This window comes from Antechinus flavipes, chromosome 2 (assembly GCF_016432865.1).
Source record: "Antechinus flavipes isolate AdamAnt ecotype Samford, QLD, Australia chromosome 2, AdamAnt_v2, whole genome shotgun sequence".
In the NCBI taxonomy this organism is placed as follows: Eukaryota; Metazoa; Chordata; class Mammalia; order Dasyuromorphia; family Dasyuridae; genus Antechinus; species Antechinus flavipes.
Genome location: NC_067399.1, coordinates 676,564,403 through 676,576,482, shown reverse-complemented (window position 1 = coordinate 676,576,482; position 12,080 = coordinate 676,564,403). Strand labels below are relative to the sequence as shown.

The 12,080-nt window shown below is 39.9% G+C and overlaps 1 protein-coding gene across 2 annotated transcripts in view; it reads left to right on the top strand.

Moving 5' to 3' along the window:
* The window catches only part of DHX32 (DEAH-box helicase 32 (putative)), a 61,088-nt gene that overhangs the window by 11,076 nt on the left and 37,932 nt on the right, over window positions 1-12,080 (top strand). The gene's annotated exons all lie outside the window — the stretch shown is intronic.

Genomic DNA, 12,080 nt, shown 5'->3' with positions numbered 1-12,080 from the left:
CTACATAGTTTAGTTCTTATGAAGTCTTTTGTCATTTAATGATTAGACTACAGCTGTAAAAATAATCAGAACTGTTCATTTAGTCTCGAATTTATTTAAGTAAAAAAACATATCATTCTGAAGAACCCTTTTTTTCAGCCCGATAATTTTGTGGGTTTAAGTACCCTGGTACCAGCTGTGCCTTCATTCTTCATGTTTTCATACAGAATTTGAAACTCAGAACTCTAAACAAAAATGTTTTTAAAATGGGGTGCGGGGGGAAGAATAACAATAAATGGGATTGTTCCACTAACTAAAAGTATAGACTAACATTATCTGCAATAGAAAAATGCTAGAGGCTTTTCCAAAATAACTACAGAGCATACAAAATAATAAGGCTAGCTATGAAGAAACAAATTATATAAATACAACTACAAAACATTTATAGAAATTAAGACTAACTTAAATTACTATCACTTAAAATAGCAATCACTTGCTATTCAAGCTATATAGGCAATTAATACAAGGCCATATGAAGAGTTATTTTTCAACAGAAGAAACAATTATGCACTGGCAGCTTGCAAAAGAAGGCACTCTATCAACAACCATATGAAAAAGTATTTCAATTCACTAACAAAAGAAACATAAATTGAGACAAATTGAAATCTTAATATATTTCCATCAGATTGACCAAGATGATAAATAGGCAAAATACCAACTATTGGAGGGACTTTTAGAAGACAAATGCATTGTTGAGTTATAAAATGATCCAACAGTTCTGGAAAGCACTTTGATAACTGTCACCCAAAGGCCCCTAAACTGTGACCCATACTTACTACTATTAGGTTTAGACCCCAAAAAATAATTTTACCATCACTCTTTATTGTAGCAAAGAACTATAGCCAATTGGTGCCCATCATTGGAGAATGGCTAAACAAATGAACATAGTTAATATAATGTAACATTAGTGTACCATAAATAATGATTAAAGGAACAGATCCATATAAACCTTGAAGGACTTTTATGAACTTGTTGATACTGTTATGTTACTGTTATGAAAGATTTAAGAAAATTGATTATTGCAATGACCACAAGTTTGGAATGGATTCCAAGACTGATGATGAATGTTTCCACTTGAAAGCAGAGAAACGATTGACTAAAGGTACAGAATGAAATACGAATTTTTAAATAGAGATCTTGGGGGCCCATAGTTTTAGCTATTTGTTATAAGGGAGGGGTGGTGTAACAGAGTTGAGGACCCAGAGTTGAAGCTTATTGAATTGGCCACTGTCCAAAAGATCTCCAAATCAAGTTCTTTTTCTACCACAACTCATAGCTTCCTGCTATAGGCCCCATTAACTGCTCTTCTGAATTTTTCAGAAGTTAGCTCACCATTTAATGGGAATTAGTTAACTCAGAGGTGTACTCTGCTTTTCTTTGAAAGGCATTAATCTGATCTTCCTAATCATATTAGCAAAGACAATACCTATTGATTGATACATGGAAAGAAACAAAATATTGACACATATATCAGATCTACATTATAATTATCATGTTTTTAAAACACATGCAAGACAACTGCCATTTTCTTAGCCTTTCCTAAAAAAGAGGCTGCTTGGTGCAGTGGAGTAAGTTGGCAAAGCTCAGTGATTCTCTCATCTGTAAAATCCACCAATTTGTGACTACAGGATTATGCCACTCAATCCCTTCAGGCCTTAATTTTCTTATTTGTAAAGTGGGAATCATGCTACATGTTATGCACCTGAAGGGTGTCTTACTTGTCAAAGTTAAAATGAGAATCAAATGAGATATGTCCACAAAGTATAAAGTACAAGGATTCTGATACTAGAATGTGCCTTACGATCTTTTTGGAGCAAGAAAGAAATCTGAACTATGTAAACAAACCAAATTAATACTTATGGATATTATTTAAATAAAAGTTTTAACCAGACTTTCAAGTCAAACATTATGCAGTGAAAAACAAAGATAATTTAGAGAAACAGTGAGCAGCTTATTTATTCAAAGTTTGCAGGTGTTAACAAAACTCTTGAATTGCAAAGGATGTGTATTGCCAAAGGATATGTGATTATTATACTTGAACAATTGATTCCAATAGAATAGAACACCGATTTTTTTTTAAATCACAAGTAATATACTTGTATGTGAATTGATAAAGTTTTATGAGTTCTGATAATTGCATTATTAATTATCCATTACTTACTAGTTGCCAACTTAGGATAAGAATTAATGAATATTTGTGTAATTTGATTGCTTTAGTAATCCATTTAGATTTCCTGAAACCAGATTCATTTAAAGTAGACTTTTTTTTTGGAGGAGGTGTTTAGTATTTGTTGTATAGAATCAAAAGATTCAGAAGCAAAACAGAAAGGCTTTACTAAGGTTTTCATTAATGAAAACAAATGGAATTGAAGAAATGGTCTTTTCTAAATCCTGGAATCCATGGATTCCTCTAGAGCAATCCCACTCAGTCATTTGTGCAAATAAAAACGATACTTCAGTATTAAAATGGAACCATGACCTCATCATTGTGGGCATCCTTTCCAAGCACTGCAGTTTGCAGAGTTAGTCATGCTTTCTCATACTGTCCACATCTTATGTGTCCTAGTACATCAGATTTCATCCAGAATAGCAGACGCTGTTCTCAGGATTTTATTGTCTTTGTTGGATGGCCAACTCGGCTCTTCTTAGTTATATGTTTTCTAAGCCTGTTTTTACACACAGGTGATTTTTGTTAATCACTACAGCCCCTTGCATGAGCTATTTACCTTGTTGTTGTTGCCTTTTGGGAGAGCCCAGTTGTATTTCCTCAGACACTGGCATTTTAGTCTTGTTATATCACCAGAAGAATGTAGGTTTTCAAAGGAGGAGGTGTCAGGGAGTAGTTTAGGATTGTTGAAAGCTCTGGGCACTTTTCCAATGCAATCCAATCCACTCCCTTCTTGTTCCATTTTAGACCCAGTTCATCTTCAGGCCCTGTCTCCATTACATTTATATCTTTATTGATAGATTAATTCAGTGAGCAACCTTTCAAAGTGCACATTCTGGACAATAGCCTCTATCCATTGGATTTTTCCCATGTCAGGCATGACATCTGGAAGATTTCACCATCTGTTTGTTGGGAAATCCTCTTCCTTGTCAGCCCTTGATGGTGAACTAGATAAGTGAGAACTTTCATCTATTTCAAAGTTTGAGTAAGCCTGAAGGACTTTAAGCTTTAAGTCAAGGGCCTACTTAAAGTGTCTCCTCCCTGTTATCCCCCTAAGGGCATACTTAAGTCCCCTTCTTATTATCCTCCCTATTTCAACCAAATATAGGCAACTATGTACTTACTAGTCAAGTTCAATTTCTTGGGTAGTTTCCGCGTTTAGAATGTAAGATCCTCATTATTGGATGAGGGTCAGTGGTGGGAGGGGGAATTTGCATTAGGTATTAAAAGCATTCACCCTGTCCACTACGGTGCTTCCTTCGATTGTCTGCTCTATGGGTGGGACACCGGGATTCTCGAGAGAACATATAATAATAAACCAGTCTTTTTTATTAAATGGTTTCTGACCCACACAATGGGACATCATCCATGGTAGTGGTGAGCTCTCAGTAAACATGCCCCTCCATTTTGTGTCTTGCTTAGTACTGGTTTTCAGAAAACTTTTAAACTTGTCAGGGATTCTTCTATGACCTAAATGAATGAGAGGACATTTTGTTGGAAAAGAAACTATGCCTGAATTTTAACCCTGTGAGGTCAAATTAAAATACATGTGTGTGCGCATGCGCAAGCTAAAATAGCAGGATCATTTAACCTTTCACTCAGTTCTGGGCCTGAAGCTACAGATTGTAATTAGGAGACTGCCTAAGCCTTTCTTATTTTTTTTCATCAAGGCTGCCTTTGAAGCTTTTGTAGACCATTATCACTGGCATTTTGTAAGGATTAGGATACACTTCAGTAGGTTAGTAATTACCGATATTTTCTTGGTATAATCTTTTCATCAACATTCAGCACAGTGTGGCAAAATGGCTAACAAGAGTGCTAAGACGACAGAGCCAAGATGGCAAGGTAAAGGGTTAACAACTCGCCCAACCGGTTCCCTAAACAGCTCCAAATTCCTTTTAAAAATGACTCTAAACACATTTTTAGAGCATCAGAACACCCAAAAAGATAGAACCTTTTCCAGCTGAAGCCCATTTAGAAGGTCAGCAGAAAAGTCTGTGGCAACAGGGTGGGAGTCCTGTGTGCAGTCCCTGGTGCAGGCCACTCCAGCTCCCAGCCCCCGCCCCAGCCCCATGCCAGTGAAGCAGGAACAGACCAGGGACCCCTGAATCAGTGGCAGCACTGGTGGCTTCCAGATCTCTCAGCCCAGAGACATCAAGAGTACTCGGAAGGTCTGTGGCAACAGGGTGCGAGTCCAGCACATAATCCCAGTGTCAGCAAAACCGTATTCTGGTTTTAGCACACTCGATCTTATAGCTGCAGTGGGGCAGGGACACTCTTAACAGTTCCAGGGCAGAACTCCACAAGAGGGCTTGTGGTCAGGTCCCGAGAAAGATCTCTGAAAATGGCTGCAGAGAAGCCTTGAAACTTGAGACAGTGTACCCTCCACTGGAAATAGAATGCTACTTTAACAAAGAGTTAAAAGCCAAGTGATAGGCTAGGAAAATGAGCAGACAACAGAAAAGGTTTCTGACCATAGAAAGTTACCATGGAGACGAGAAGATCAAAATACTCAGAAGATAACAAAGTCAACCTCCAAAAGCCTCCAAGAAAAATAATAATTGGGCTCAAGCCATGGAAGAGCTCAAAAAGGATTTTGAAAATCAAAAGAGAGGAAAAATTAGGGAAAGAGTTGAGTGGTGCAAAAGGAAATACAAAAAGCTAATGAGAAGAATACAAGAGCAAAACTTGCCAAATGGGAAAGGAAGTACAAAAGCTCACAGAGGAAAATAATTCCTTAAAAATTAGAATTCAGCAAATAGAACTAATGACTTGGGTGAGAAATCAAGATAGAATAAAGAAAAACCAAAAAATGGGGCAGAGGGATGTGAAATATCTCATTGGAAAAAAACAACTGACCTGGAAAATAAATCCAGGAGAGAGAATTTAAAAATTGTTGATCTACCTAAAAGTCATGATTAAAAAAAGAGCCAAAATTAAGGAAGATTGTCCTGCTATTCTAGAACCAGAGGGTAAACTAGAAATGGAAAGAATCCCATCAATCATCTTCTAAGATCCCCAAATGAAAACTTCCAGGAATATTAAGCCAAATTCCAGAACTCCCACATTTAGGAAAAAATATCGCAAACATCCAGAAAGAAACAATTCCAGTATAGTGAAGCCACTTGAATAACACAAGATTTAGCAGCTTCTGCATTAAAAGACTAGAAGGCTTGGAATATGATATTACAGAGAACCATGGGGCTAAAATTACAAATCAAGAATCACCTGCCCAGAAAAACTGACTATAATTTGGGAAAAAAATGAACCTTCAGTGAAAGGATTTCCAAGCATTTGTGATGAAAAGACCAGAACTGAATGGAAAATTTGATTTTCAAATATAGGACTCAGGAGAAGCATAAGGAGGTAATCAGGAAAATGATATATAAGGACTTAATAAGGTTTATGTTTGCCTTCCTACATGGGAGATGATATTTGTAACTCATTAGAACTTTCTCATTATTTTGACAGTTTGTAAGAGTATATTTAGACAGGGCACAGGTATGAATTGGATATGAAGGGATAGTATCTTTTACAAATGATGAAATTAAGGGGTGAGAAAGGAATGTTCTGGGAGAGAGGGAAAGAAAGAAGTGGAATGGTGTAAATTATCTGCCATAAAAAAGAGGCAAGAAAAAGCTTTTATAGTGGAGGGGAAAGAGGGAAAGGAGAGAGTGCCCTAACCCTAACCTTATCTCCTTCAAAATTGGCTCAAAGAGGAAATAAATTATACACTAAATATGAGCATAGAAATCTTTCTCACCTGTATGAAAATAAGAGGGAAATGAGATACCAGAAGAAGGGAGGGTGATAAAAGAGAGGGCATATTGGGAGAGGGAGTGGCCAGTAACGAAATACTTTTGAGGAGGGACAGGGTGAAAAGAGAAAGAATGGAATAAATGGGGGGAAATAGTAATTGTAAAAAATTTTGAAGTAAGTTTCTGTGATAAGGCCTTATTTCTCAAACATAGAGGGAAATGAGTCAATTTTATAAAAAATAAAGAGCCATGCCCCAATGATAAATGATCAAAAGATATAATCTATGCCCACAGGACTATAAATTCACACATATCCTTTGACTTAACAATACCACTACTAGGCATGAATACCAAAAGAGATTTAACAGGAGCTAAAAAAGGAAAAGGACCTACATGTACAGAAATATTTGTAGCAGCTCTTTTCTCAGGGGAAAAAATAGAAATTGAGAGAACGCCCATCAGTTGGGGAATGGCTGAATAGATTGTGATATGTGATTGTTATGGAATATTATTATTCTAGGGGAATGATGAGCAGGATGCTCTTAGAAAAAAATCTGGAAAATCCTCTATGCACTCAAGCAAAATGAAATGTACTATATACAAAGTAATAACAATGTTCTGGAATGACCAGCTGTAAATGACTTTGCTATTCTCAACAGTACAGTCATCCACAACTACTCTGAAGGACTTATGATGAAATATCCTATCCATACCCAGAAAAGGACCTGATTGTGTCTGAATACAGATTGAATCACTCATTCTTTTTTTAACTTTTATTTTATTAAGGTGGGAGACCCATGTTTTCTTTCATAATTTGACTTTTATGGAAATGTTTTGCATAACTTCACATGCGGGTGAAGGCTTAATGGGGTGGGGATTAGGGAAAAAATCTGGAGCACAGAAGTTTTAAAATAAATTTGCTTTAAGTGCAACTGGAAAAAAATTTTAATTAAAAAAAAAAAGTGTCAGGAAGACCAAGGTTCAAGTCTTATCTCTGAACAGAATGGCTTGCTGTATGACTCTGGGCAAACCCCTTTCACCTCTCAGGTCTCTGGCCCACTCTTTCAAGCTATATCTTAGAGACCTGTGTTGGTAGATGGGTCTCTCTGACGTGTGTGCTCTTTACCAGTAAAGGCACAGTCAGATTCTGTGCCTCTAAAGCTAAAACCATGATTTTTTTCCCCCTTTGTTACCTTTCTTTTATCCTCTCATGCATCTTGCAATTTGATCCTTCAGTGGTTTCAAAATCGTTTAGGCTCCAGATCAGATTTTGTGTTTTAGTATTTAGTCTGATTAGCTGTTTTGGTTCTGCTATCAGAGCATTCAGATAGATTTCCCTAAGAAATAGATATAACCCCTTTAAACTCTTTTTGTTTTTCATCTGTTAGTGCTCTTGCAAGTATGTGTTAGGCACTATGTGCTGAATATTGTACCCCCTCTCACAGATGATTTACCCCATCCACAACGCCACTGGAGTCCAAGAAGCACTAAACATTTGTTCTGGGCAGTGAATCCTGCAAAGTGGGACAAAGTGACCCAGGTCTTGCCTAGAAGAAACTTAGAGCTTATCTTTGGAGGATTCAACATGTAACTGGAGAAGTTGATCAAAGATAATTTGAGAAAGGGGAGAGAACACTGGGAGCTGGGATGGAGGGGGAGGAGCATTTGGGGAAATGCTAGGACAAGAAACCTGAGCTGACCTGAGCCTGGAAGAAAGCTCAAGATTCTATGACAAAGCAGAGAATCCCAGATCTAGAGGAAAAGTTGGGCAAAAAGGCACCAAATTGAGAAAAGGCATGTCGAATTCAGAGCAGCATGAAGGGAAATAATGGTCCTCTTGGAAAAGGAGACGGGACCCAGACTCTTCAGGCTTCCTTTAGATGCCAAGATGAAGTCTGTATTTATTCTAAAGCCTGGATTCTTAACTTGGAGCCTGTAGAGTCTGTTTTTTAATATTTTAAATTCCAATTTTTTTTTCTCCCTACCTCCCTTGCCAACCTCTTTCCAAGACAGCAAACAAATCTATGATAGGTTATATATGTACATATTTCCAATAGTTGTGTTGTGAAAGAAAAAATCAGAACAAAAGGGGAAAACCATGAGAAGAGAAAAAAAGGTGAAAATGGCTTCAGTCCATCAGTCTCCATAGGTTTTCTCTGGATGCAAATAGCATTTCTGTAGAGTATTTTTTTAAAAAATATTTTGATAACAATTTCAATAAAATTGTTTTCCTTAGCACAGTTCTTGGCAATGACAAATGTGTAAGATAGATGTTTAATCTATATATCATACTGATCCTGAATATTTTATTTTACACATTAAATGTCTTGTTTTTGAGAAGAGGTCTGTAGATTTCACAAGACTGCAAGGGAGGGCAGTGGTCCAAAAAGGTTAAGAACCTGTGTCCTAGAGTGGTAGAAGCCCAAGAAGATTCTGCAACAGAACAAAAAACTTCTGCCTTTGGCTTTAGGAAAATTAATTTGGCAGTTTACTTTGAAGTTGCAGTCCATTATGAAAACTGACAGAACTTTCACAGATGATATATATTTCTGCTTCCTCCATTCATCCACAGGAAGTCTCTTTGCTGAATCTAGTTGTAAAACTATATTTTGGCCAATTAAATTGTCCCTTGTAAGTTTGGGCCTGTGTCTTGCAAAATCTTTGAGGATTCTAGTTCTCTCATGTTAACCTTCCCTTGCCCCCAACTTTGTCTCATCTGATAATGTTATTCATACAAGGTTCTTCAGTAATGGGTCAGTTTGTTGGCCATTAGACAGAAACTTCATATTTTGACTTCTTACAGTTAAATTAGTATTAAAGATGGCCTAAAACAGTGCAATTCTGAGTACTCTCTCTATTTTATCTTTTCTTTGTGTTACGAGTTCTGTGGTTACCCATCTCTGTAAGTACCTGAGCACTTTGAAGTTACAGAATTTCATTCCTGTAGCCTTCCCATGAGGCAGGTGCTGGTGCTGGTGAGGATGATGATGATGTTTTCTGACCTAGGCATGCTATTCTCCAGGGACATTCTTTATCTTACTTCCCAAGTCCAATTCTTTAGACTTGGATGAGCTTCCCAGGCTGACATCCCGTTGGCTTTTTGGCTTGTTCTGTTGTACTGTGGAAGTACAAGAAAACAACCAGATGTTCTAAAGATGAATTACAATCTAGGTTCACCTTCCCCATCTTGTACTTTGCTAAAATCTAGGTGAACTGTAGCTTCCAAGCTCACAAATCTGTCCAAAAGAAGTGAATGAGATAAAGTGAGATCTTTCAAGATAGTTGTGAAAATCGAGTAAGGCTTCATCTCTTTCAAAGTTTGAGTAGGCCTGAAGGACTTTATGCATTAAGTCAAGGACTTAAAGTGTCTTCTCCCTGCATACTTAAAGCCCCCTCCCTTTTATCCCCCTAAGAGCATACTTAAGTCCCCTTCTTGTTATCCTCCCAATTTCAACCAAATATGGGCAACTATGTACTTACTAGTCAAGTTCAATTTCTTGGGTTGTTCCCTCGTTTAGAATGTAAGCTCCTCAGCCAATAAGGATGAGGCTCAGTGGTGGGAGGGGAATTTGCATTAGGGATTAAAAGCGTTGACCTGCCCCCAAGGTGCTTCCTCCTTTCCACTGTCTGCTCGATGGTTGGGACCCCCAATTCTCGCCAGAACGGATAATAAACTTTGCTTTGCTTCTAGAGATCTTTCCAGTCTTTTTTATTAAATGGTCTCTGACCCACACAGAAGGAATTGTGGTTGGTCTGACTTGACTTCTTCTTTGGGATCTCTTTCCCAAATTCTTTGTCTCTTTTCTCTTTCTGTCCAGATCTATGGCATTCTCCAGTGACAAAATCACTTGCTTCTCCCACCTTTGTTCTTCACTGTAGGGTGACCCACCCTTCTGTTCTTAGATTTCCTTACATGAATATGTGAATATTTTTTAATCCATCTAGATCTTTATTATTTCAAAAATAAACATACCCTATTTCTCTAATGGATAGACTAGCTGGTGGTAAACACATCTTGCCAGAAATAGTAATTATATCATTGCAATAAATTTACAGATTCATTTTCATTCATTAAACAACTTCGAGAAATAATTGATTCTCTGTCATAAATTTACAAGCTTTATTTTACTCTACCTGCTTAATATACAGTTTTAACAAACCCAATTCCTTCCTGTCCTATTTCCCTTAAATAAGCGATACCCATGCAGAACGATGCTATCCACGAGCTCCATCGCACCAAATCTGTGATAACTTGGCTGTCAAGAGTTTGCTTCCTTGTGTCAGGACCTTTGATTGATCTTGCTAGACTTGTGCCTATGTATATAAATATCCAAGAGCTTGGGCTTGTGCTGCCGTCCTTTTTTGGATTTCTTTTTTCCTCACTGACTTGGTGGATGCTTCTGCCGATATCCTCCTTCCTATTATACACTACGGCCCTTTCCTTTGGAGTCTAGTTTCTTTCCACACTGGTGCTTTTCTTCCTGCCCCCCTCCTTCCCCTTGGCAGTTAAAAGCCTCTTTGCTTCGATTTGCAGAGACATTCCGACCCTCCCTCCTTAGGTGCCCCGCTTCCCTGACCGTGCCCTGCTTCCCTGACTGTTCGTTTCCATGTCTGAAGCGGAGGATAAACCCAAGTTGCCCTCGCTAGTATAGTTCTCTCTCAGCCTGTTCACTTTCCAGATTTTCCCTTCTCCCGTACTCTCAGTAGAGGACGGGAGTGAAACTATCCCACGTGCCCTCTACTTCTCCGGGTTGTAGCCTTTGGCAGAGCTGGCGAGGTTCTTTTGGAAACCTCCCCCCAGAACCTAAGAGTCCCTAAGAGTGAAGAACGGTGAGAGAAGGGCTCTTCAGATCTCCTCTCCGTGTTTCCCACCGTGGATTCCTTCCATCTCCTCTGTGCCTCGTGCGCCCATAGTTGTTTCTGTTGGGCTGTGAGCTCCTGGGAACAGGGACTCTCTGCCTTTCTCTGGGTCCCTAGCATCAGTGGGAAATAGGAAAGATCCGGGAGCCAAGTCAGAGGGGACTTTAATCTTGTCCTCACAAAGGAACGGGAAGGATTCTCGGCTGGGATCCTTGAAGAGTCGATTGCTGGATACAATGTTAGTGACTCTTTTCGGGGAGAGTCCTAGCCTCCTGAAGAGGAGATAACGAGTCTGAAGGAGACCCAATTCCATCATCTCCACAGGCAGCCAGTCCGGCCTCTCACACGCCGTAATTTTGTGACTCTGGACGGCTTGTTTAACCCCCGCCTCGGCTTCCTTATCTATAAAATGGGGTAACTGGAGCACCCCACCTGTGGGTTTGGAGAAATAGGAGATAAAGTGAGATTTTAAGAAAAGCAGGTCTTAAGCCTGCTGGGGAGTCTGCCTGCTTCGGGTCCCTCCCCCTTCCCATCCCTCTTCCATTGGCCACCAACAGCCAGACCTGCCCCTGCCCCCCACTCAGTGAACCCCAGTGGCTCTCGAGCGCCTCCGAGATCCAATACAAAACGCTGTCATTCAGACCTGACCCCCTTGTCCCCTTCCAGCCTTCCTCTACCTTCCTCCCCCTGCACATCCCCTTGGATCCAGTGACACAGCGTCCAGGCTCTTCACCTCCACCTCTGGGCTCAGAGCCTTCTCTCTGGCTGGCCCCCAAGCCTGGCCTGCGCTCCCCACTCTGCTCTTACCTCTGACCTCCTCAGCTTCCTCTGAGTCCCACTAAAATCCCCGCTTCCCAAGCCCCCATCCCGGGGCATCCCTCCTGCTCTTCATTTCCTGCTTCTCTGATGAAAGGCTTGTCTTGATTATGAAAGTCCTGCTTATTAGGGATTGCGCCTCCTTCCCCTCATGTTTTTTGCACAACTGCCCTGACACAGGAATGTGTTTGTATTGGGGAAAAGCTGCAGCAGGAGCAGCTCACACCAGGAGGCACCAATAGCGACTCTGTGAGCCAAAGGGTATAAGGCTCCCATTTCACAGAGGAGAAGACTGAGCCTCCCAGGGGTCGGGGCACTTTCTCAAGGTGTCACAGATGGCAAGGGGGGCAAGGCCCCGGAAATACAAATGCCAAAGGGAGCCTGGCCAGGCTGGGGGAGCTTACATTCCATCTGGGGGGGGATGGGACGGGAGACAGGGC